The sequence below is a fragment of the Cervus elaphus genome, chromosome 14 (genome assembly GCF_910594005.1).
Source record: "Cervus elaphus chromosome 14, mCerEla1.1, whole genome shotgun sequence".
In the NCBI taxonomy this organism is placed as follows: domain Eukaryota; kingdom Metazoa; phylum Chordata; class Mammalia; order Artiodactyla; family Cervidae; genus Cervus; species Cervus elaphus.
The window spans coordinates 76,271,439-76,294,024 of record NC_057828.1 but is presented as its reverse complement, the minus strand read 5'-3'; positions in this window follow the sequence as shown (position 1 = coordinate 76,294,024).

Below are 22,586 nucleotides of genomic sequence, written 5' to 3'. Positions count from 1 at the left end.
CATCAGGTGGCCAAAATATTCAGCTTCAGCATCAGTCCTTCCAGTGAATATTCAGGACTGATTTCCTTTAGGATAGACTGGTTGGATCTCCTTGAAGTCCAGGGGACTCTCAAGAGTCTTCTCCAACACCACAGTTCAAAAGCGTCAGTTCTTCAGCGCTCAGCTTTCTTTATGGTCTAATTCTCACATCCATACATGACTACTGGAAAAACCCTGGCCAGCTCTCAAATTCCATCCCCTGGGTCTGTGAACTGGGGCTGAAGCCCACCCCCACTTTGCCCACCCCACAAAGACATAATGCATGTGGACTAATAACAATTCCGGAGAGGCAAGATTTCTGCAAGGTGAGAGTGAAGATGGAGGGGTTGCTGGGGACTCGTCCAATCATAACGATGTCTGAAGGGCACCCCACAATGTGGGGCTTACTGTGGAGAGTGGACTCCCACAGGACAGTGATCGTTGTCTGCCCTAGTCCACTTAGGGAACCACGCTGCACACAGTTCTCTTGAAGTTCATCACTGCTGGCTAGGCAGGCCAAGTCCTCCGTGAGCCTGAGTTGTCCTTAATCTTCTGTGGTCCCACCTGTGCTTTTCTCCAGCAGTTTCTAGACTACGTGCTGGGAAAAGGCTTCCTAAGGGCTCCCCTCCATTTTCACGTTCTTCCCACTGCTGAGTCTCTGCCTGGAGTTGGTGGGGAGACAGCAGCTTCAGGCATGGAGGTATGAACTCGCCAAGGTTTTGCCACTTTGGGGGAAGTCATGCCTTCCGGGCTAGGGCATTTCTTTTATCTAGTTTCTGAACATTCATCCTGGCTGCAGGTATCTGTGGTTTGGGATGTAACCCCGTCACACCTGCTTCCCCCTAGGTTATCAGAGCCCTGGTGATGGAGGCTCCCTTAATGATGGGAGGGGCAGGACATGAAGCTGGACAAGTCACCGTGTGACTCTGTATGGTGACGCCGTGTTTCATCTTCCTCATGAAATGTCTAGTCTGGATGACCTCACTGGACATCTTCTGGCACACAGCCCTCAGGACAGAGAGGGACAAACTGATACCCACAGAGGGGAAGTGACTGGCCTGGGTTACTCAGCAAGCCAGCAGCCGACCCAGAAATAGGTCTCCGGTCTGACACCCAATTTATTCATTTATTGTACACATTGGTTGAGGGCCCACTCTGAGTCGGGCACGGTGCTGGGTGCTGAGGATGCAGCTGTGAGCAAAAGGAAATGACTGCCTAGACCTTGTACCCTCTGGTGTTATGTGTGGCGATCGTGGGCAGACAGCCAGACTTGGCCCATCACAGGGTGCAGTGAGAAGTGCCTCGTAGCTCTGTGCTCCTTCTCCTTGGAGAGGATGGTCTTGAGGGTTGGGAGGAGAAGCCCACTTGTGCATTCACTTGTTAAATAAATACTGGTGGTGTCCCACTGTGTGTTGGCTGCTCTGGGGGACACACACACCCCTCTACGAGCAAGACCCACCTTCCGAAGCTGCCCGATCAGCTGGGCAGAAACTTGTCTCTTAGCATCTCTACCTGCACTTCTATAGTTTTTATGCTTATTGCTTTCCTCTCCAGCTCTCCTCCTAAAAAAGAGGCTTTGTCGAAAACTCTGCTTCTGAAATGGTGCCAGCCCTTTCCCCAGAAGGCATCTCACATCCAGTCGCTGTTACTGACTTATTGATGGACGTCATCCAGTGGCCTTGGGGAGGTGGTGGGCAGTCCAGCCACAGCCTGTAATGAGGAGAGACAACCCAGCATCCACCCTGCAGTGAATAATAGAACAAAAAGCTCCCGACGCCTGCAGGATCAAAGCGCAGGAGCCCCAGTGTCTCTGGGTTAAGTAGACCAGCAGAGGGGCTGGGGCAGGTGGGGGGCCCCTTGGACTTTCTGGGAGGGAGGTCTGGGTTGCGGAGGAAGCTTCAGCTGGAGAAGGGGTTTCTACGCTTTATGGAATGTTCCGTGGCTCTCTGCACCTTCCCTGATGCGGCTCTTCCCTCCACCCTCTCTCTCTACCGCCCCCTCCAGGCCTAAAGAGGGGGAGTGGGTGAGGAGGAAAGAAGGCTGCGTGTACCGGGAGTCAGGAGACGCTGGATCCCTGAGCTTAGACAACACTGAGTTCCTTCCCAGCCCTCGGTCTTCCCTTCTGTACTATGAGGAGGTTGGAATATGATCATGAACTTTCTTCTTGCTTTTGTAAGCTGTGTTTCTCTAAAAAGAGGTGGAGAGAATCCATTGTTTAGGATCCTTGTCCAGTTACTTGTAGGCCAGGCAGAAGGATCGTCAGATCTTTCCTGGGTCCCTCCTCAAACTCAGCTCTGAACCCCTCTTTCTCAGGGGCAGCCAGCAGGAGGTCGGGCAGGAGAACTGTGATATTTACTCCCTCACCCCGTCTATGCTCATGTGCCAGAAATCAGCAGCAATTTTAGAGTAAGTTTTTTTAGGAGGGTGAATTATTATTTGTATTTTCAATCTTGAAGAAATGTTTAAAAATATTGATATTAATGTTAGTGCCTGAAAATAGACATGCAGTTCTAAAGTAGAAGACCCTGGCGGTACAAGGTGCTCCAGGTAGCTGTACAGATGTTTATCTCGGGCAGGAAGACCCCCAGGGTCCTCCACACACACTCGCTTTGAGTACCACACCCTATCCGCTCCTTGTGAAAGTGTGTGTGTGTGTGCGCGCCGTGCCTGCCTGAGTCCTGACCCTTTTATCTCTCCTCCTCAGTAAGCCGGTAGAGGAGGTAAGCAGATAATTAGAGGAGGAAATATGTCAGTCAGGAAATAACTCATTTTACTAGAGGAAAGTCATTAAAAGCCCTTCCTTTTGTTTGTGAGCACAGGGACCTCTGGGCAGGTAAGGAGCCGCAGAATAGAGCTGGGGTCAGGGGGTCGGGGCCGGGGGGGTCCACACTGTTATTGGAGACAGAAAATCCCGTGTTTGATAGACACCCAAGACTCGAACATGGAACCCAGTGCACGGGTCCACTCAGCCCGGAGCCTGGAAGTGTACACACACACTTGTGCAGCCATGCTGGGTACTGCCCAGACCTGTGTGATGACATGCCTGGACACACGTGTCCCCTCGGCGTCTTTACACAGACATTCAGTGTAGAGTGGAGACCCAGTGTTATGGGTGAACGGTGTCCCTCAGAAAGCTACGCTCCCAGCCTAACCCTGTGTGAAGGCAACTTTACTGGCAAAAGAAGCCTCTGCTGTGTCAGCTGGTGAAAGTGAGATCACCCTGGAGTCGCTTGGGCCCGGATCCAGGGTGACTGATGTCCTCACACAGAGGGGAGAGTTAGGAGACCGACAGAGACAGACAGGGACGATGGCCACATGGAGATGGGGGCAGACGCTCCAGTGATGCTGCTCTGGGCCAAGGGAAGCTGGACCTCCAGGACCTGAAATAAGCAAGGAAGCTTTCTCTCGCAGCGACTCGGGAGGGCGTGCGGCCCTGCGACACTTTCATCCTGGCCTTCTAGCCTCAACACGGTGAGAAAAGAAACTTCTGTTGCTTTAAGCTGTGGTACCTTGTTAGGTGGCCCTAGGAAATGAGAGTCCAAGGTACGCAGAGTCCGTGGGGCGTGCCCGCACCAGGCGTGCACGGCACTCTGGCACAGACAGCCCGAGATAGGCTCGCAGGGTGTTGGATGGGTCCCTCCGCAACCGTGCCCTCCGCCGGGAGCTCACACCAGCGGCCTTAGGCCCCCCACCATCCCGAGAGCCGCCAACATTTATTGTGCAGTCCTCTTTGCTGAATTCTGTTCTACACCCTTGAGGTCCATGAATTGAATCTTTTTAAATTTTTTTGTTGTTTTAATTTTTGCAATGTTGTGTTGGTTTCTGCCATACAACAACCCGAATCAGCCATAGTTATACATACATCCCTTCCCCTCCCTCCCCTCCACCCCCCACCCCTCTAGGTCATCAGGGACCACCAGACCGGCTCCCTCTGCTACACAGCAAGTTCTCAGCAGCTGTCCAAATACACATGAGCGTGCATCTATGTTGATGCTACTTTCTCCATCCATCCTATTCCCTACCTCTCCCACCGTGTCCACAAGTCGTTCCCTACATCTGCGTCTCCATTCCTTCCCTGCCAATAGGTTCATCAGTACCTTTTTTCTAGATTCCTTATCTACCTGTTCATATATGATGTTTGTTATTCCCTGAAAAGTGCAGGAGTTTTCCCATTCACCGATGAGGAAACGGCGGCACCCAGAGGCTGAAGAACTTGCTGCTCCGGGGTCAGAGCTCGGAGGCTGGTGTAGATCCCGCCTGTGTCTGCGGCACCTGGTGAATGACCCTTTTCTCAGGGTTCTGGTAAGGACTGTGTCCTGAGCAGGGCTGGACTGTCTCTTCGGCTGCCTCCTGAATCTGGGGCTGTGATGTCCAAAGCCAGAGCCCTGGCACAAAGGCTTGCCTTCGCCTCTGTCTGTTAGATCTGCAGTGGTCTGTGTGAAGAAGTAAGAGCAGGAACGGGCAGTGTGAGCAGAGAGCTTCCATCACTCTGCTCCGTGTGTGCATTTTGATTCAAGAATACTTTATTCATTGAGGAATATTTTGCATACCATATTATACACACAGTGAGCATGTAAGTGTTGATGAGGTTTGACAAATAGATCCAGTCACGTAACCACTACTCCAATTAAGGAAGGACCACTTCTGCCACCACAGAAAGCTCCTTGTATACTTTTATAGTCAAAATCCTGTCTCTATCCCAGGCAACCCCTGATCAAAGTTCTAACAACACAGATTAATTTTGCCTTTTTTCCAGTTTCACCAACATGGAAATACAGAATATGTGCCTTTTGCGTGTCTGATTCCTTTCACTCAGTGTAATTATTTTTGAGATTTAATCATGTGGTTATATATGCCAATAGTTCATTCTCTTTTCTTGCTGAGTAGCATTCTGTTGTACATTCTTTGGTACTGCCCAATGGACATGAATCTGAGCACTCTGGGAGATACAGGAGAAGGACAGGGGAGCTTGGCACGCAGCAGTCCATAGGGTCACAAAGAGTCGACATGACATAGCGACTGAACAACAAGTTTCCATTGTTTGAAGGCACCACATTTGTTTACCTGTTCAACTGTCGATAGACATTTAGGTTGTTTGCAGTTTTATTAGCTATGTTAGTTGCTTAGTCGTGTCTGACTCTCTGGGACCCTATGGATTATAGCCCACCAGCTTCCTCTGTCCATGAGATTCTCCAGGCAAGAATATGAGAGTGGGTGGCCATTTCCTTCTCCAGGGCATCTTCCCAAGTTAAGGATGGAAACTGGGTCTCCAGGTTCTTTACCATCTGAGCCACCAAAGCAAACTATTACAAATAAATTTGCTAAGAACATTTATATGTTTCTTTGTGTGAACATGGGTTTTTATTTCTCTTGGGTAAAAGCCTGATAGTTGGAGGACTGATGTATGTTTAACTTTTTTAAGAAATTGAAAAATTCTTTTCCTAAGAGGTTGTGTTATTTAACACTCCCACCAGCAGTGTAGAAGGGTTCTAGTTGTTCCAAAACATCACCAGCACTTGTATTGACTATTTTTCAATATTTTAGTGGTTCTGTTGGGTATGAAGTGGTAGTTCACTGTGGTTTTAATTCATATTTCCCTGAAAATTATAGATGTTGGCAATTTTTTAATGTGCTTATTGTATATTTCTTCTTTTGTTAACTGTCTTTTGCCAAGTTTAATTTTTTTTTTATTATTGAGTTGTAAGACTTCAAGATAAATTCTGGACATGAGTCATGTCAGATATACAAATTTTGAATATTCTCTGCCAGTCTGTGACTTGCTTTTTCATTTTTAAACACAGTTCTTTTAAGTTCTTTGTCAGGAAGTATGTCGATGTCCGTTTCCTCAGGGCAGGTTACTGCAGCTTTGGTTTTTCTTTTTGTGGTGTCACATTTCCCGGAGTCCTCATGATCCTTGTAGCCTTGCATTAGTGTCTGCACATCTGAAGATTCAGCCACCTCTTCCAGGCTTTACAGATTGCCTTCAGCAGGAAAAGCCCTTCACTAGTCAGCCCAGCCAGAGACTGGGTAGGACAGTTAGTGAGGACCACAGCCAGTGGGATGAGGCTGCTCTTGGGGTCCCCAAGTGGGCCTGGTGCCAGGGCTGGACAATAGTAAGGAAGTCAACACTATGTTTCTGTTATCATTGTCTGTATCTCAAGAATCATGGTTGTAAGTTCCCTTGGTCCTATTTTGGTAGAAGATGGGGTCTGAATAAATGATAACATAGAGCCAGCTCAAGTTACTGAACAGGACCTCTGACTCTGAAAGCCCAAGGGGTCCTGATTGCTCTGCTCTTTATTCTGTCTCACTCCCCCCATGCTTTTTGGCAGCCCCTCCAGCTTCATTTTCATGCATCCCCAGGGATACATTCCTATACCCGCAAACAGGCAGATACCCTCAAACCATCAGGCTCCATATCAGACAGTTGAGAACCTTGGACTAGAAATTGGTGGAGACAAGAAGACCCAGAAGTGATTGATCTCCCTGTCCCTAGGGAGCCTGTGATTATTGATGAAGACAAAGGTCATCAGAAAGAGAGTAGGAGAAACTTTATAAACCAATAAGGAGAAGCCGATCTGTCAGCGCACACAGGAATGATACGAGGGAAGAGGGGCTATAATAGAAGAGGACCTTCTGAGAACTGGACAGGCCCTGCGAAGGTGTACAGCCTCACTCCTGTTGAGAAGCAGATCACCCCGCTCCCAGGCCTTCCTTGACAAACACCTTGACTTTGTGAGATGAAGCTTGAAGATGGGGAGGAGGTGCTAATTGCAGCCTATATTCACGAGGTTTTGTATGACAGTAACACAACTCATACTATCAAGTAAAAATTAAAAAAAGGAATATTTTGACTCACGTAACTGAAAAGTCTAGAGGATATGTCTGGTTAGACAAGGATTTCCACGATATCATCAGGGCTCTATCTATCCCAGGCGATCTCCTGATGGTGAGCATGGGGCTGCCAATAACCAAAGGCTCACATCCTACCAGATTAGCAACTTGGAAGCAATAAAGCTTCTTCCCCAAAACCTTTGGCAGAAAAGCCCTGTTGAAGGACTTGATCACCTGGCTTTGGGTCACATGGCCACCCTTGATTCAATTAGTTTGGCCAAGGGCACAAAGTATCCTGATTGATCAGGACAAAGTCTCCTGTACATCAGTGAAGATCGGGCAGCGACGGTCCCATCCAAACCACTTGGAATAGATTCTCCAGAGAAAAAAGAATTCTTTTACCAGAAGAACTAGGGAGGTTGGTACTGGACAGGGAACACAATAGAAGCCCACTCCACAGTCCACATCCTAGCCCCATGTATGATTACATGAAGTAAAGAAGGGGATAAGTTCTTGTGGATGTAGGACTTTCACATGGATGACATGGGGGCCTAAGATCAGGAATGTACCTTGAGATGTGTGTGTTCTACCCAGGTGTCGCCCATGGCGCAGACGTCTTCCCTGTGGGAAGCCTCAGAGACTACACTCCAGAGCCTCTTTATCCTGGTAACCAGCTGAACTAACAGAGAACCGTCCTTTGGAGGACAAAGGCACAGAGGTGGGCAGAAAGAGCAGACAGGGAGGATTCTAGTCCCTCCCCTTCCTCCTGCCACCTGGACTCCCGGGACCACATGGCTGGGCCTCAGGCTTGGACCCCGGAACACAGGAAGGGTGTCAGGGAGGTGGGCCGTGGGCACACACTGCATGGCCTTCCTTCCCCCAGCCCCCTCCACCTCAGCACAAGCGGCAAATACGCTACAGAAGCCACGGAAGGCAGCGTTCGGAAATTTAAAAGATAAACGTGCACGGGGTAATTGAATAGCATTCTGCTGAGAAACGAGCTCTCAGAGCTGATAATCAAGACTATGCTTCACCCGAGGGGCTCTGTCTGCCTCACTGTGCAGACACGGCAGCTGGAACCCTGGGGAGGGCTCTGCAGGGGGTTGGTGGGGGGCAGTGCTTGGCTTTGGGTCAGGTTGAAGGCCTGAGCCGCCCAGCGGTGGGCAGGGAGCTCTGTGTCCTTGGCAAGGTTCCAAGGGGATGAACGGTGGGGGCTGACCCCAGGATGCCTGAGGGGCCTCTAGGTGCCAAGATTTGGATACTACTGTCGTGATTTTTTCAGATCCAACCATCAGGTGTCTATCCAGAGTGTACTATGCTATCTGGACCAGGCTCAAACCTGAGGGATAAAAACACAAAGGAATAATAAAAATGCAAATCGTTTATACAGTACTTAGTATGCACCAAGCATCATTTTAAAGTGATTTCCATACAGGCCTAATTTGATCTCGGCAGCAACCGTAGGAGGTAAGTATTACCACTGGCCCAGTTGTACCCTTGAAGAGACTGAGGCACAGAGTTTAATTTACTCAAGTTCACAGAGCCAGTAAAGAGAGCATGGGGTTCAGACCCAGGTGATGGGAGGAAGAATATGAGATCTTACTGATAACAGAGTCCCTGCTCACGTGACTTCACTGTCCTGTTGAGGTGAGCAGAGAGTCTGAGGATTTGAAAAGGCAGGGGGATGGATGAGACCGGAGCTGAAGGGCTCTCTGGGGCCTTTTGGTCAACCCCTCTCTGAGGCCTAGCCTCCCACTCCGGAGGCAGCCGTGGGTGGATTCTGTCCTCTGGGACCCTTCCTCCCAGGTATGCTGGCAACTCCCGCCCCTCCAAACCCACCTCTCTCTCTCCTTTTCCCCCCTTTCTCTGGTTATCGTAATTATTCGGGAATTTACAGAATAATCCGTCACCAAGTCCTCCAGAACAAATTGAATGTCAGGTTTATAAAACAACCTAATAAAGCAGATGGCATTACCCACTGGTAAATCTCTCCCCCACTTCCTGCCCCACCCCCTCCCCACTTTAGTGTCTCGGAAGCTGACAGATTATCCATTTACAGGCAGATTAATCCTGAACAGTACAAACATGGGGAGAAAATTACACTTTCTTGTCTCTATAATTGATACGAAGGACGCATTAATCTGTAAAGCCCAGAGGAAAGGCCCATCTGTCTGCCCACGCAGACGCGGGGGCGTCTGGGAAGGAAGGAGCCACGTCCATCTCCGTCTGTCCGTCTGCCTTTTTATCAGAAGCCACTTGCCCGGGGGGTTTCTAGCTCTCTCCCTGGCCCTGAAAGCTGGGCACCTGCAACCTTAGACAAACCCCCATCCCCGTCCGCGAGGCAGGCCGGGTTCAAGGTCCGGCATTTCGGGGCTCCAGGCCAAGGGCCGAGGCTCTGCCACCAGCCTCCTTTCTCCTTCCTTCCGGAAGCTTTGACCACTGAGAAGCCTGTCAGCCTCGCTCTGCGGTGGCCCTTGAGGGGACGCCAAGAGGCGCTTCTTCAGTAAGATTTGGGTTCAGTGGCCCCCTCCCCACTCTCTACTCCCGCTTTAAAACTTTTTGCAGATGGACGCACTTCTTCCCCGCGACGCCATTTCCTCCTCTTCCGGCACCTTCTCTGGTAGAGGCAGGTGTGAGGCATTAATTATCTCCTTGAGGCCTGTCGGAGCTGGCAGGAAATGTACCAGCCGGATCCTCTCTCTGCGGAGGGAGCGGGTGGAGTCTCTCTGCGGAGGGAGCGGGTGGAGCGGATGGAGCCTGGTTTCTGAGGAGATTCTGCCCCAGAAAGGGCCCTCCCCACCCCCTCAGCTCAGGAGACCAAGAGCGACAGACATGGACAACACAGACCCCCACCCTTCCAGCCCACCCCATCTGAAGAATTTAGGGCAGGCTCCCTCCCTCACCGTGTCTGGGGATGAGGGGCCTGCGGCAGGGAGGGGAGCGGATTGATCTAGAGTGGGAGAGAGGGTCCACGGCTAGTCCTGTCAGATCCCCGTCTGACAGAATGACCCCGTAGAACCTCAAATGAGAGAGGGAGGAGATAGAAATGAGGATGGGAGAGAAATAGAGGAGACAGTCAGAAAACGCCAGGTGACCAGGAGAAAGAAAATGGAATAAAGACGGAATAAAGGTGAAGTAGAGAAGTCCAGGACTAGAGGTCATAATTTCTGCTTTCCGGATGGTGGGCATCTCTTAGGATCCGAGAGCCTCTGTCTCCTTAGCTTCCACCGCACTGCTTCCAAAGGTGCTGGCCCTCAGATAAGTGGGCACATTCCCAGCACACCCCCAATTTTGTTTGGAGGTGCTCCAGGTGCTCAGAGTCCCGATGCATAGCAGGAACCTCTCACCAGTATAGTGGGCTTCACAGAACACTTCGCTCCCACCTGCTGGACCGCAGACCCGCTTTGGCTAGGCCTCTCCAAAGAGGTGGCCTGTGGGAGAGGGTGCCACCGACTGAATCGTGGTCACCCAGGGCCACGTCTCTTGTCTGGGAATTGATGGGTACAGAAGGGCTCCCCGCAAGTGCTCCAGTCTTTGCCTTTGGACTCCAAGCTCTTTGCACAAATGTTACCGCTACTCCGGGAAGATGTTTGAGGATGGCTCTAATCAGAGTTTCTCAGAATATGTCCCTGGGAGCAGTATTGGTGCTTGACCTATTTTCAGTGCTCCACAGTCAAATACATTTGAACGGTTCTGGGCTAACAAAGTTAAATAATGTCATTTTCTCTGTTTCACTTTTGGTATTTTTTTTTGCCCCTTTCTCTTCTCTGCTCTGGTTGATTTTTCTCCATTTCTGTCTGTGTTTTCTTCTAACTCTCTATATTATAAAGCATTGATTGTAGGTTTGATACATTCCCAGTGAAATGATAAATACCAGCTCATTTTGGTTTCATGCTTTCCCTTTTAAAATGAATGATTAAATTCTACAGTAGATATATTTTTAAAATTGACTATTATAATTTTAAAAGAGAAAAAAATTAGTGACTCTGACCTTAGGGTCCTGAAAGCTTGAAGGTAATATCATTCCATTTTCATTTACTAATTTTAATAAGACTCACTGCAACATAAATTGTAGAGTAATGATATGTAAATTATCTGGAGAAACCAACAAAGCACTTAATTTTATCCCCTTAAATGTCATAATTAATGCTGGTTGAACATCTAAGGTTTGGAGGGCTAGTTTTATTAGGTATAAGTTTGGGTGATAAAATGAAATTTTTTACTTACTATGTTTCTAAGAGTCTCAAAGTTTTTCAACCAATTAACTTGTTAGTGTCTAAAGAGGCAGGTTTTTTTTTTTTTTTCTTTTTTTTTGCTTTTTTAATAGTGAAAACCGTTTCCTCATTCTGGCACTGTATCTTCATAAAGTGACAAACCAGAATCAGTCCTCCACATACTGTCCAAAGATCAGGGCCGTATTTTTTTTTTTTAATTTATGAAGTCCATTGTTAGACATTCTCAGAAGGTATAGGAAAAGAGAGAAATGCTACTCTTGCCCTTAAAAAGAAAAGACAGTATGAGAAAGCATGTCTCTCCTAAAGATGTTTTTGAGAGCTTTACAGACAAAACCAGCTGGTTTAGAAAACAGAAAGTGAAGTAAAAGAGCACTGGAGAATGAAGAGCTGAGTTCTCTAGGTGTCAGATCTTCTGTTTGCTTACAATGTTCCCTGTGCCTAGACTATCTCTCGCACACTCTGTATACCCGCTCACGTCCATTTCTGGTATCTCCTTTCCTTTGCCAACTTGGTAGAATTGACTCCTCTTCCTGGCCTTCACTGTATGTGTTCCATATTTCTATTAACACTTTATTGAATTTTAATTTTATTTCATGTTGCAAGATTCAAGGGTCAAGAAGCTTAATAAACTCTAAATAGGATAAACTCAAAGAAGACCACACCAAGACTCATCATAATCAAAATGGTGAAAATTAAAGCAAAGAAAAACTTTTGAAAGCATTTAGAGGGGAAAATGACACTTTACACACAGGGGAACAAAAGTTCTATACTGGAGGTTTCTCATTAGAAACTCTGAAGGTCAGAAAACAGTGGTACCTCATCTTTCAAGGGCTGAAAAAAAGAATAGTCAACCCAGAACTCTATATGCAGCAAAAGTATACTTTAAGTAGGAAGTAAAAATTAAGCTATTCTCAGATGGAGGAAAGCAAAAGAGAAGTTGTCACTAGATTACCTGTTCTATGAGAAGTGTTAAAGAAAATTTATCAGGTTACATAAAAATGATAATTAAAGAAAATTTGATCTTGAACGAAGAGAGCAAAACATAAATGGTAACTATCCGGGTAAACAGAGACCGTATTTCCCCTAGTTCTTTAGAACACATGTGAGTATAGAAGGCAGAGGTTATAACACCATCTGCTAGAATTTTTGGTGTATGAAGGTATAATACAAATAACAATGATAACATAAAAGTTGGTTGAGGGGAATAGTAAAGGAGTTTATATGATTGCAGAGCTTCTACATTTTACTTGAATATGAAAGTATATGTATTGTAATCTCTAGAGGAAACGCTACAAAATAAATACAAATGCCAATAGAAAACAAAAATAGAATATTAAAAATTAATTAATCCCAAAGGGGACTAGAAAGGGGAGATATGGATATAAATATAAAGGGGAAAAATAGAAAACAAATAGTAGAATTGCAGAACTAAATTCAACAATATTAATAATTACATTAAATGCTAATGGCCTGTATGTATGTTAGTTGCTCAGTTGTGTCCAACTCTTTGTGACCCCATGGACTGTAGCCCACCAGATTCCTCTATTCATGGAATTTTCCAGGCAAGAATACTGGCGTGGGTAGCCATTCCCTTCTCTAGGGGATCTTCCCGACCCAGGGAGCAAACACAGGTCTCCCGCACTGCAGGCAGATTCTTTACTGTCTGAGCCTCCAGAGGAGCCCTGCTAATGGCCCAAACCTGTCAATTAAGAGCTAGGGTTTGACAAAAGGAATAATAATAATAATAAAACAACAAGTCTCTAATTTGTCTCCTTCAACTGACATTCTCTAAGTACAAAATTACAGTCTTAAAGTAAATAGATAGCATTCAAACAATAAGCAAAAGAAGGCTAGAATGGTTATTTTAAAACCAGACAAAATAGTCTTCCAAATAAAGATATCACTCTTTTACTTTTTAAGATAAAGGTGGACAATTCAAATGACAATTCGTCAGAAAGACGTAACAATATAAACTTTAATGAACTTAATTACAAAGCCATTCCAATTTTAGAAATAAAAATAATAAACATAAATACACCACATTGATGAAGCTTAAATAACTGTACTTAGTGAAAGAAGCCAGGCAAAAAAGTACACAACGTATCCTCCTAGTTATGTAAAATTCCAGAAAATGCACACTAACATATAATGACAGAAAAGAGATAGAGGATGGAGGTAGAAGGAGGGATGGATGTTAAGCTCACAAAGAGACTTCTGGGAACAATGGAAATGTTTGCGATCTTTATTGTAGTGATGTTTTATTTGTAAGGACATTTGTCAAAACCGAACGAATTGCATAGTTTATATATGTGTGGCTTCATGTACTTCAGCTTTATCTCAATAAAGTTGGAGAAAAGTGAGTGCTTAAAAAATCATGTATTAATACCTCTAACTCCAACCCAATACTACAAGATTCTTCCCCTCCTTTTCCCATTTTTTATTTGTATCTCATTCCTCCACAGTGATTCTCTCCAACAGATTCTCAACATCCCTTGTTCTCAACAACATCAATATATTTGCTCAATGTTGTAACACATGCAAATAATTTTGAAAGTACTGTACTCATACCACTACCAAAACAGTCTTGTTAGAAAAGGTTCAAAACTTCTTTGCATTTACTTTTAGAATATGTCTAACTGAGGAATTATAGACATAGACAGCCAAGCACTATGATCAAAAGTTAGTTGTATTAATTTTTCCTTTTGTATAGTTATCTTACCAATTTAATACTCAGATAGGCTTATTCCTGTTTACATTCAGTTCTACATTCAGTTTTCCCACATGTTTGATGAGTTAGCTCTATTTTTTGTATGGTAAAATGTTTACATGGGTCAAAAAAATCAAAACTGTGCAAACAGTATACTTAGAGTCATTTCTGACTCTTTGTTAGCTTTTCTTCCTTAGTTTAACTCATTCCCTTCAGATAACCAACTTCACTTACTTCTGATTCATCCTTCTTATGCTTCTTTTGCAAAAATGGGCGTATATTCTTATTTCACCCTCTTTCTTACAAAATATAGCATACTATCTGTGTCTTCTACTTAAAAATACCATGGAAATCATTTCAATTTACAGAGATATTTCTCATTTTTATAGCTGCATATTATGCCATTGTATGCATATACTGAGCGCTGAAGAATTGATGCTTTTGAACTGTGGTGTTGGAGAAGACTCTTGAGAGTCCCTTGGGCTGCAAGGAGACCCAACCAGTCCATCTTAAAGGAAATCAGTCCTGAATATTCATTGGAAGGACTGATGTTGAAGCTGAAACTCCAATACTTTGGCCACCTGATGCAAAGAATTGACTTGTTTGAAAAGACCCTGATGCTGGGAAAGATTGAAGACAGGAGGAGAAGGGGATGACAGAGGATGAGATGGTTGGATGGCATCACCGACTCAGTGGACGTGAGTTTGAGTGAACTCCGGGAGTTGGTGATGGACAGGGAGGCCTGGTGTACTGCAGTCCATGGGGTCACAGAGTCAGACACAACTGAGTGACTGAACTGAACCAAGCTGAACTGAACTGTATAGATATACAATGACTTATTCTACCAATCTGCTCTGCATATATGCATGTAGATTGTTCTTAGTATTTTGTTACTATGAATGATACTACAGTGAATAACCATGTGCATATTTTGTTTCATATTTTTGAAGATGGATCTTCAAAGTAAATCAATATAAATAGGACTATTGAGTGAAAGTTCACACACATATGCAGTTGTGTGAGATACCGCCAATCCCTCTTATAGGTGGGATTGGCATTCTACATTCTACATTTCCACTGGGATTGATTTCAAGTGACTATTTCCTCATATCCTTGTCAACAGAATGCTTTATGAAGCTTTTGAAATTCTGCATATTTTGTAGTTTCAAAATGGTATCAGTATAGTTTCAATTGGCATTTTTCTTATTCTAATTATCTTTTTAATATCTTTTCTCTCTTTTTTTTTCTGTTAGTTTTTGTGATTTTTCTATTAGTCTCTTGATTTTGTAAGCTTTTTACATATAAGAGACATGAACTCTTTTTCTGTGATAGTCATTGCAAATATTTTCCCAATATATTTAATACAATGTGCATTTGATTTTGTTTATGCTAATTTTAGTCATGCAAAAAATTGTTTTATTTAGTTGAATTATCTTTTACTGATTTTAGATTTTGAGTCATAATGAGAAAGTCTTTTACCAATCCCAAATTATCAGATAAATCACCTGTTTTCCTCTAATACTGTGTGTGTTCCTTGATGTATCTTACACCTCTTAGGCACTTGCAGTTTATTCCTGGGTAGGGTGAGAGGTCTGATTCCAATTTTATCTTTTTCCAAATGGCTATTCAGTTATCTCAGCATCATTTATTTAAAATTCTATCTTTTCTTCAGTGATTTGAGATGTTGCCTTTATCATATAAAATTTTTTGTTATGCACTTGGGCCTATTTCTATGCCTACTAATTTATTTTAATTGTCTCCTACTAGTGCAGCAATACCACACTGTTTTAATTTTAGAGTGAGCCTCAGTGTTTTAATTGGTAAGCTAAATCCCCTCATGTACTGTAACACTACTAAATAAGGAGTTATTTCTGCCATATTATTTCATATTTTTCATTTACTCTACATTCCCTTTGTTTTTTATTTGGTCTCATTTTCATTGCATAGATAAATCGTCTTATGCCATTTAAAAGTTTTACTTTCTATTTTTATTATTATTGTGGTCGTCTTTAAGACCTATGCACACATTTATTTGCTTGACAGTGTCTGAAATCTTAGTTTTCAGAGTTATAAATGTGTTTTTCTTTTTTAAATCTTTTGTTTGATCCTTACTTTTTCAGACAACAACAAGCTTTATTAAAGTATTTGATCATTCTTTCATCGAATTTCTCTTGCAGCACTTTCTTGGATTTATTTCTCTTTATATTTGAGTGTTCTTCCAAGAGTTATCAAAATGGGATTTTGTATTATAAACCTCATATGTCTGGAAATATCTTGATAACGCTTGCAATAAATGATGATTTGTCTATATGTAAAATTCTAGGTTCAGTGTTCTTTTCCTTTAATACTTTAAAAATATTTCTTTGTTTTCCTTTATCCAATGTACTGTTAAGAAGTCTGATGAAATCAGTTTTAACCTCTTTAAATCATCTGGTTTTCTTTTGGAAGCTTTTAGAAGTTTTCTGCATTTTTGATTTCTGAATTTCACTAAAATATGTCTAGATGTGGGTTTTTCTTTACTATTCTACTTGGCACTCTATAAATCTTTTCAATCTCAGGTCTTTCATCTTTTGTTTAAATTTCTTCAAATATTTCTTTTCCTCTGTTTTTTCCTTTCTGGCTTGGAATTCCATCATTTGAATATAAGTATCTCTGTTTACTTACAACATTCTTAGCCTTTCTTTAAAAATTTCTATCTTCTTTTGATGACTTCTAGGAGAATTCCTCAACCTGATTTTCTGGTTTATATATTCTGTCTTCAGGGTTATCCTTCCAGCAATTCATCTCTTTTATTTATTTCAATTATTATTCTAATACAAGATTTTTATTTATTTGCATGACCTATTTCATATTTAGTGCTTTTGTTGAGAATATTTATTATGCTTATTTAAAAATCTTGGTCCATGTGTCCCAGTTATCCTGCTTCATGGGATGCGTGGTGTTCAGTTTGTTTTCTTTCTTTAAAGTGGTTTCATTTCTCAAGGTCAAATGATTTTGGCCTGTAAACTTACGTTCCCTTGGGAATACAGTGACTCTGTCTGTAACGTGTAGGAGGGGAGGTTCTAAAATCCTAATTGGTGAGTTAGGTGAATCCTCTTGGTGAATTTAAAGGAGAGGGTGAGGATGAGCTCCAAGACAGAGAACCTTTGGTTCTGCAGAAACTCTCTTGATTTGTCCCAGTAACCTGCTGCCCTTTGCCAATTTAGGGTCCCCTTAGATTCTGTTCCTCTACTGTGTACTGCTCTCTGTCTGGCCTTCTCCTTTGAAAGAAGCGGAACTTGAGAGGTAGCCAGGTCCTTAGTAGATAAACCAACCTTGACTGCTGGGGGCTGGGGAGAAGTGCTGGACGGATGAGTTGACACTCAAGCCCAACTGGAAGCACACTTCTGGCCCCATTAGCGCTCATCTCAGCAGGTTCTAGGATTTCTCCAATACTCTTGGAATTCTGGAAGTCTGGTTGTGATGCAGCTTGCTCTGCATAGACAACGGTAGCTGTGTGTGTGTTTGTGTGTGTGTTGGGGGAGAGGAGGGCAGTACAAGACCAGAGCTTCAGAGCCAACCCAGTCTCCCACTGGGGCTTCTCCCCCTCTATTCCCACTCACCCACCCCCCATCCCCTTGCAAAAACACAACTATTCTTGGTTTTCAGGAGCTTTCTGTCTCCCAGGGGTTCTCACAGTTTTGTTTAGATCTTCAAAACCGTGACTTGTTTTGTCTCCTGTAGTTTCTCCAGAATTAATCTGGGGAGAAAGTGCCAGCAGCTTAGATTAGTTTGCCATCTTGTCAGGAACTGAAGACATTCTTTTTGGCTAAATGCTCAGCCTTGGAGATGTCGTCTCCTTCTCGTTTGTCCCCTTCACTGGGGTAGAAAGCGTGTAAGACCTTGTGCTGCTGTGGGGAGAAGGCTATTTTGGATTCACATAGCATCATTTCAAGTGGCCTGATCTCTTCTGCAGAATGGCCCATCTGGGCTGCTGCCTGGCCTGGCGGCCCCTGAGGTCTCATCTGGCTGTTTGCAGCATCACGCTGCCACCCACCTGTGGCGTCGATGGTCCAGTTCTGGGATTTTGATTGGAAAGCACCTGCAGCCTTTTCATCAAACCCTGAGACTCTGCTGCTCTCCTGGCCCTCTAGGCAGCTCTAAGTTTCTTCACCAGCGTACAAGGAGGTCCTAAGTCATCTCCACAGTCCATCAGTCGATAAATCAAAGACCCAAGGGCATGGCCTCAGGCTTACTGATGTAGTGAGCACCCTTCACAATGGCTGCTCTGTGCCTAGTTGGCTGCCTGTATGCTGAGCATCTCTTCAACTGAGGCTTCCAGCCTTCCAAAACCTTTTCCCTGAGAGGGTACCACTGCCCTTCTGACGGTCACCTCTCATCTATTTAGATGTTTCTGTAGTGCTTCCATTAACTGAACTATAACATTTTGTATAAACTTGTTATGACCTCTTTTCCTTTACATCATAAATATTTGTGTTTCTGTCTCCCTAGCAAGAATGTGAGCTCCCCTAGGGCAGGTACTGTCTAAAATTTTTCCTTGTACTGCTTGTTGTCTGCCATAGGGCTCAGCATGAAAAAAAGCACTGGGTAAATGTGTGTTGAATCAAATTGAATGATAGGAGTTAAAAGGAGATAAGTGCTTGAAAAGAGGTGTTTGGGTGAGAAAATCGTTCTTTATCACTGGGGGATATGGGAGGTTTTCTTAAGAAGGTGACATCTGAGGGTTCTAGCTGATGGAAAGAGAAGAATGCTCCGGGTGCAGGGAACACCAGGAGGAAAGGCACAAAGATGGGGAAGTGCAGGGTGTTTGTTCCATTTCTGGAGCTTCTTTGTGAACCCCTTGTGCAGTGCCTTAGACATAAGCGGTGCTGAGAATACACTGCATTGAGTGGGATTAAATCTCTGTCCCTTCTTGCCCTGCTAGGAAGGTGAGCCACGAGCTGGGGATGCCCGGTGGTCATAGAGGACTTTGGGTCAGAAGGAAAAGAACTTGTCTCTGGTGCAGATACATCTAAGTGTCCAGTGTTTCACATCCTGCATCGACCAAGGTCCTGCAGAAACTAAATGGCACACCCAGACAATGTGAGGGAAGGAGAATTTAAAGGAACAATTAGAGCTGGGTGAAACCAGCAGAGGGGTGGTCAGTTTCCTCGGGGCCAAGAAACACCGTTCTGAGGCCTGAAGGCCAAAGGGAGGACGCTGTGCCCTGTGTGAAGGGCCGTCCAAGAGCAGCTCTGCCCGCTCTGCTGCCCGATCCCGGTGTGTGCGTGTGTGCATGTCAGAAGGTGCAGGCCCTCTGACCTCCCTCTCCTCCTGCCTCCCGAGTCCTCCACCAGTGCCTCCCATCGGCCAAACGCAACTGGAAGCCTCCAGGGCCACAGGACAGGTGGGGAAGGTGAGGGTAGGTCTCCAGATGGGGAATATCTGATTTGTCTCACTTAATCCTCACAACAACCCCACTTGGTTGTTCACTTGTTAGGTTGTGTTCAACTCTTTGTGTGACCCCATGGACCACAGCATGCCAGGCTTCCCTCCTCTTCAGTATCTTTCAGAGTTTGCTCAAACTCATGTCCATTGAGTCAGTGAAGCCACCCAACCATCTCATGCTCTGTCATCCCCTTCTCCTCCTGCTTTCAATCTTTCCCAGCATCGGGGTTTTTTCCAGTGAGTCAGCTCTTCACATCAGGTGGCCAAAGTATTGCAGCTTCAGCTTAAGCATCAGTTCTTTCATGAATATTCAGGGTTGATGTCCTTTGGGATTCACTGGTTTGATCTCTTTGCTGTCTGAGGGATTCTCAACAGTCTTCTCCAGCACCACAGTTTGAAAGCATCAATTCTTTGGTGCTCAGCCTTCTTTATGGTTTAACTCTCATATCCATATGTGACTACTGGAAAAACCATAGCTTTGACTATATGGGCCTTTGTTGGCAAAGTAGTGTCTCTGCTTTTTAATATGCTGTCTAGGTTTGTTATAGCTTTTTCTTCCAAGAAGCAAGTGTCTTTTAATTTCATGGCTGCAGTCACCATCTGCAGTGATTTTGGAGCCCCCCAAAATAAAGTCTGGCACTGTTTCCGTTGTTTCCCCAACTATTTGCCATGAAGTGATGGGACCAGATGCCATGATCTTAGTTTTTTCAATGTTTTTAAGCCAATTTTTCACTCACCTCTTTCACCTCATCAAGAGGCTCTTCAGTTCCTCTTCACTTCTATCATTAGGGAGGTATAATCTGCATATCTGAGGTTATTGATATTTCTCCTGGCAGTCTTGAGTCCAGCTTGTGCTTCATGCAGCCCAGCATTTCTCATGATGTACTCTGCATATAAGTAAAATAAGCAGGGTGACAATATACAGCCTTGATATAGTCCTTTCCCAATTTGGAACCAGTCCATTGTTCCATGTCCAGTTCGAACTGCTGCTTCTTGACCTGCATTCAGGTTTCTCAGAAGGCAGGTAAGGTGTTCTGGTATTCCTATCTCTTTAAGAATTTTATACAGCTTATTGTGATCCACACAGTCAAACACTTTAGCGTAGTCAATGAAGCAGAAGTAAATGTTTTTCTGGAACTCCCTTGCTTTTTCTATAATCCAATGGATGTTGGCAATTTGATCTCTAATTCCTCTGCCTTTTCTAAATCCAGCTTATACATCTGGAAGTTCTCAGGTGATGTATTGTTGAAGCCTAGCTTGAAGGATTTTGAGCATTTTCTTGCGAGCATGTGAAATGAGTGCAATTGTGCGGTAGTTTGAACATTCTTTGGCATTGCCCTTCTTTGGGATTGGAATGAAAACAGACTTTTTCCAGTCCTGTGGCCACTGTTGAGTGTTCCAAATTTGCTGGCATATTGAGTGCAGCACTTTCACAGCATCACCTTTTAGGATTTGAAATAGTTCGACTGGAATTCCATCACCTCTGCTAGCTTTGTTCATAGTGATGCTTCCTAGGACCCGCTTGACTTCACACTCTGGGATGTCTGGCTCTAGGTGAGTGTCACACCATCATGGTTGTCCAGGTCATGAAGATCTTTTCTGTACAGTTCCTCTATGTTGTCTTGCTACTTTTCTGAATGTCTTCTGCTTCTGATGGGTCCTCACCATTTCTGTCCTTTTTTGTGCACAACTTTGTATGAAAAGTTCCCTTGGTATCTCTAATTTTCTTGAAGAGACCTCTAGTCTTTCCCATTCTATTGTTTTCCTCTATTTCTTTGCACTGATCACTGAGGAAGACTTTCTTATTTCTCCTTACTGTTCTCTGTAACTCTGCATTCAGTTGGGTATATCTTTCCCTTTCTCCTTTGCCTTTAGCTTTTCTTCTTTTCTCAGTTATTTGTAAGGCCTCCTCAGACAACTATTTTGCCTTTTTGCATTTCTTTTTCTTGGGGATGGTCTTGATCACTGCCTCCTGTACAATGTCGCAAACCTGCATCCATAGTTCTTCAGGCAGTCTGTCTTTCAGATCTAATCCCTTCACTCTATTTGTCACTTCCACTGTATAATTGTAAGGGATTTAATTTAGGTCCTACCTGAATGGTCTAGTGGTTTTCCCTACTTTCTTCAATTTAATTTTGCAATAAGGAGTTCATGATCTGAATTTTGCAATAAGAAGTTCATGATCTGAGCCATAGTCAGCTCCTGGTCTTGTTTTTACTGACTGTATAGAGATTCTCCATCTTTGGCTACAAAGAATATAATCAATCTGATTTTGGTATTGACCATCTGGTGATATCCATGTGTAGAGATGTCTCTTGTGTTGTTGGAAGAGAGTGTTTGCTATGACCAGTGAGTTCTCTTGGCAAAATGCTGTTAGCCTTTGCCTCACTTCATTTTGTACTCAAAGGCCAAAGTTGCCTGTTATTCCAAGTACCTCTTGACCTCCTACTTCTTCATTCCAATACCCTATGATGAAAAGGGCGTTTTTTTTTTTGGTGTTAGTTGTAGAAAGTATTGTAGGTATTCATAGAACTGTTCAAGTTCAGCTTCTTCAGCATTACTGGTTGGGGCATAGACTTGGATTACTGTGATGTAGACTTGGATATGAACCAAGATCATCCTGTCATTTTTCAGATTGCACCTAAGTACTGCATTTTGGACTCTTCTGTTGACTATGAGGGCTATTCCATTCCTTCTAAGGGATTCTAGACCACAGTGGTAGATATAAAGGTCATCTGAATTCACCCTTTCCAGTCCATTTTATTTCACAGATCCTTAAGTTGTCGATGTTCACTCTTGCCATCTTCTGTTTGACCACATAGAATTACCTTGATTCTTGGACCTAACACTCCAGGATTCCTATGCAATATTGTTCTTTACAGAATCAGATTTTTCTTTTACCATCAGACACAGCCACAGCTGAGCATCGTTTCCTCTTTGGCTCAGCCTCTTTATTCTTTCTGGAGCTATTTCTCTGTTCTTCCCCAGTACAATACTGGACACCTGCTGACCTGGGGGCCCATCTTTCATGTCATATCTTTTTGTCTTTTCATACTGTTCATGGGGTTCTTGAGGCAAGAATACTGAAGTGGTTTGCCATTCCCTTCTCCAGTGAACCACATTTTGTCAGAACTCTCAAACATGACCTGTCCATCTTGGATGGCCCTGCCCAGCATGACTCATAGTTCCATTGAGTTATACAAGACTGTGATCCACGTGATCATTCTGATTAGTTTTCTGTGATGGTGTTTTTTGTTCTGGAGGACATTGGATTGAAGTTCTTGCTTCTTCTTTCTGCCCTCTGATGGATGAAGATAAGAGGCTTGTGCAAACCCCACTAGGATGGTTTTAACTATTAACATCTG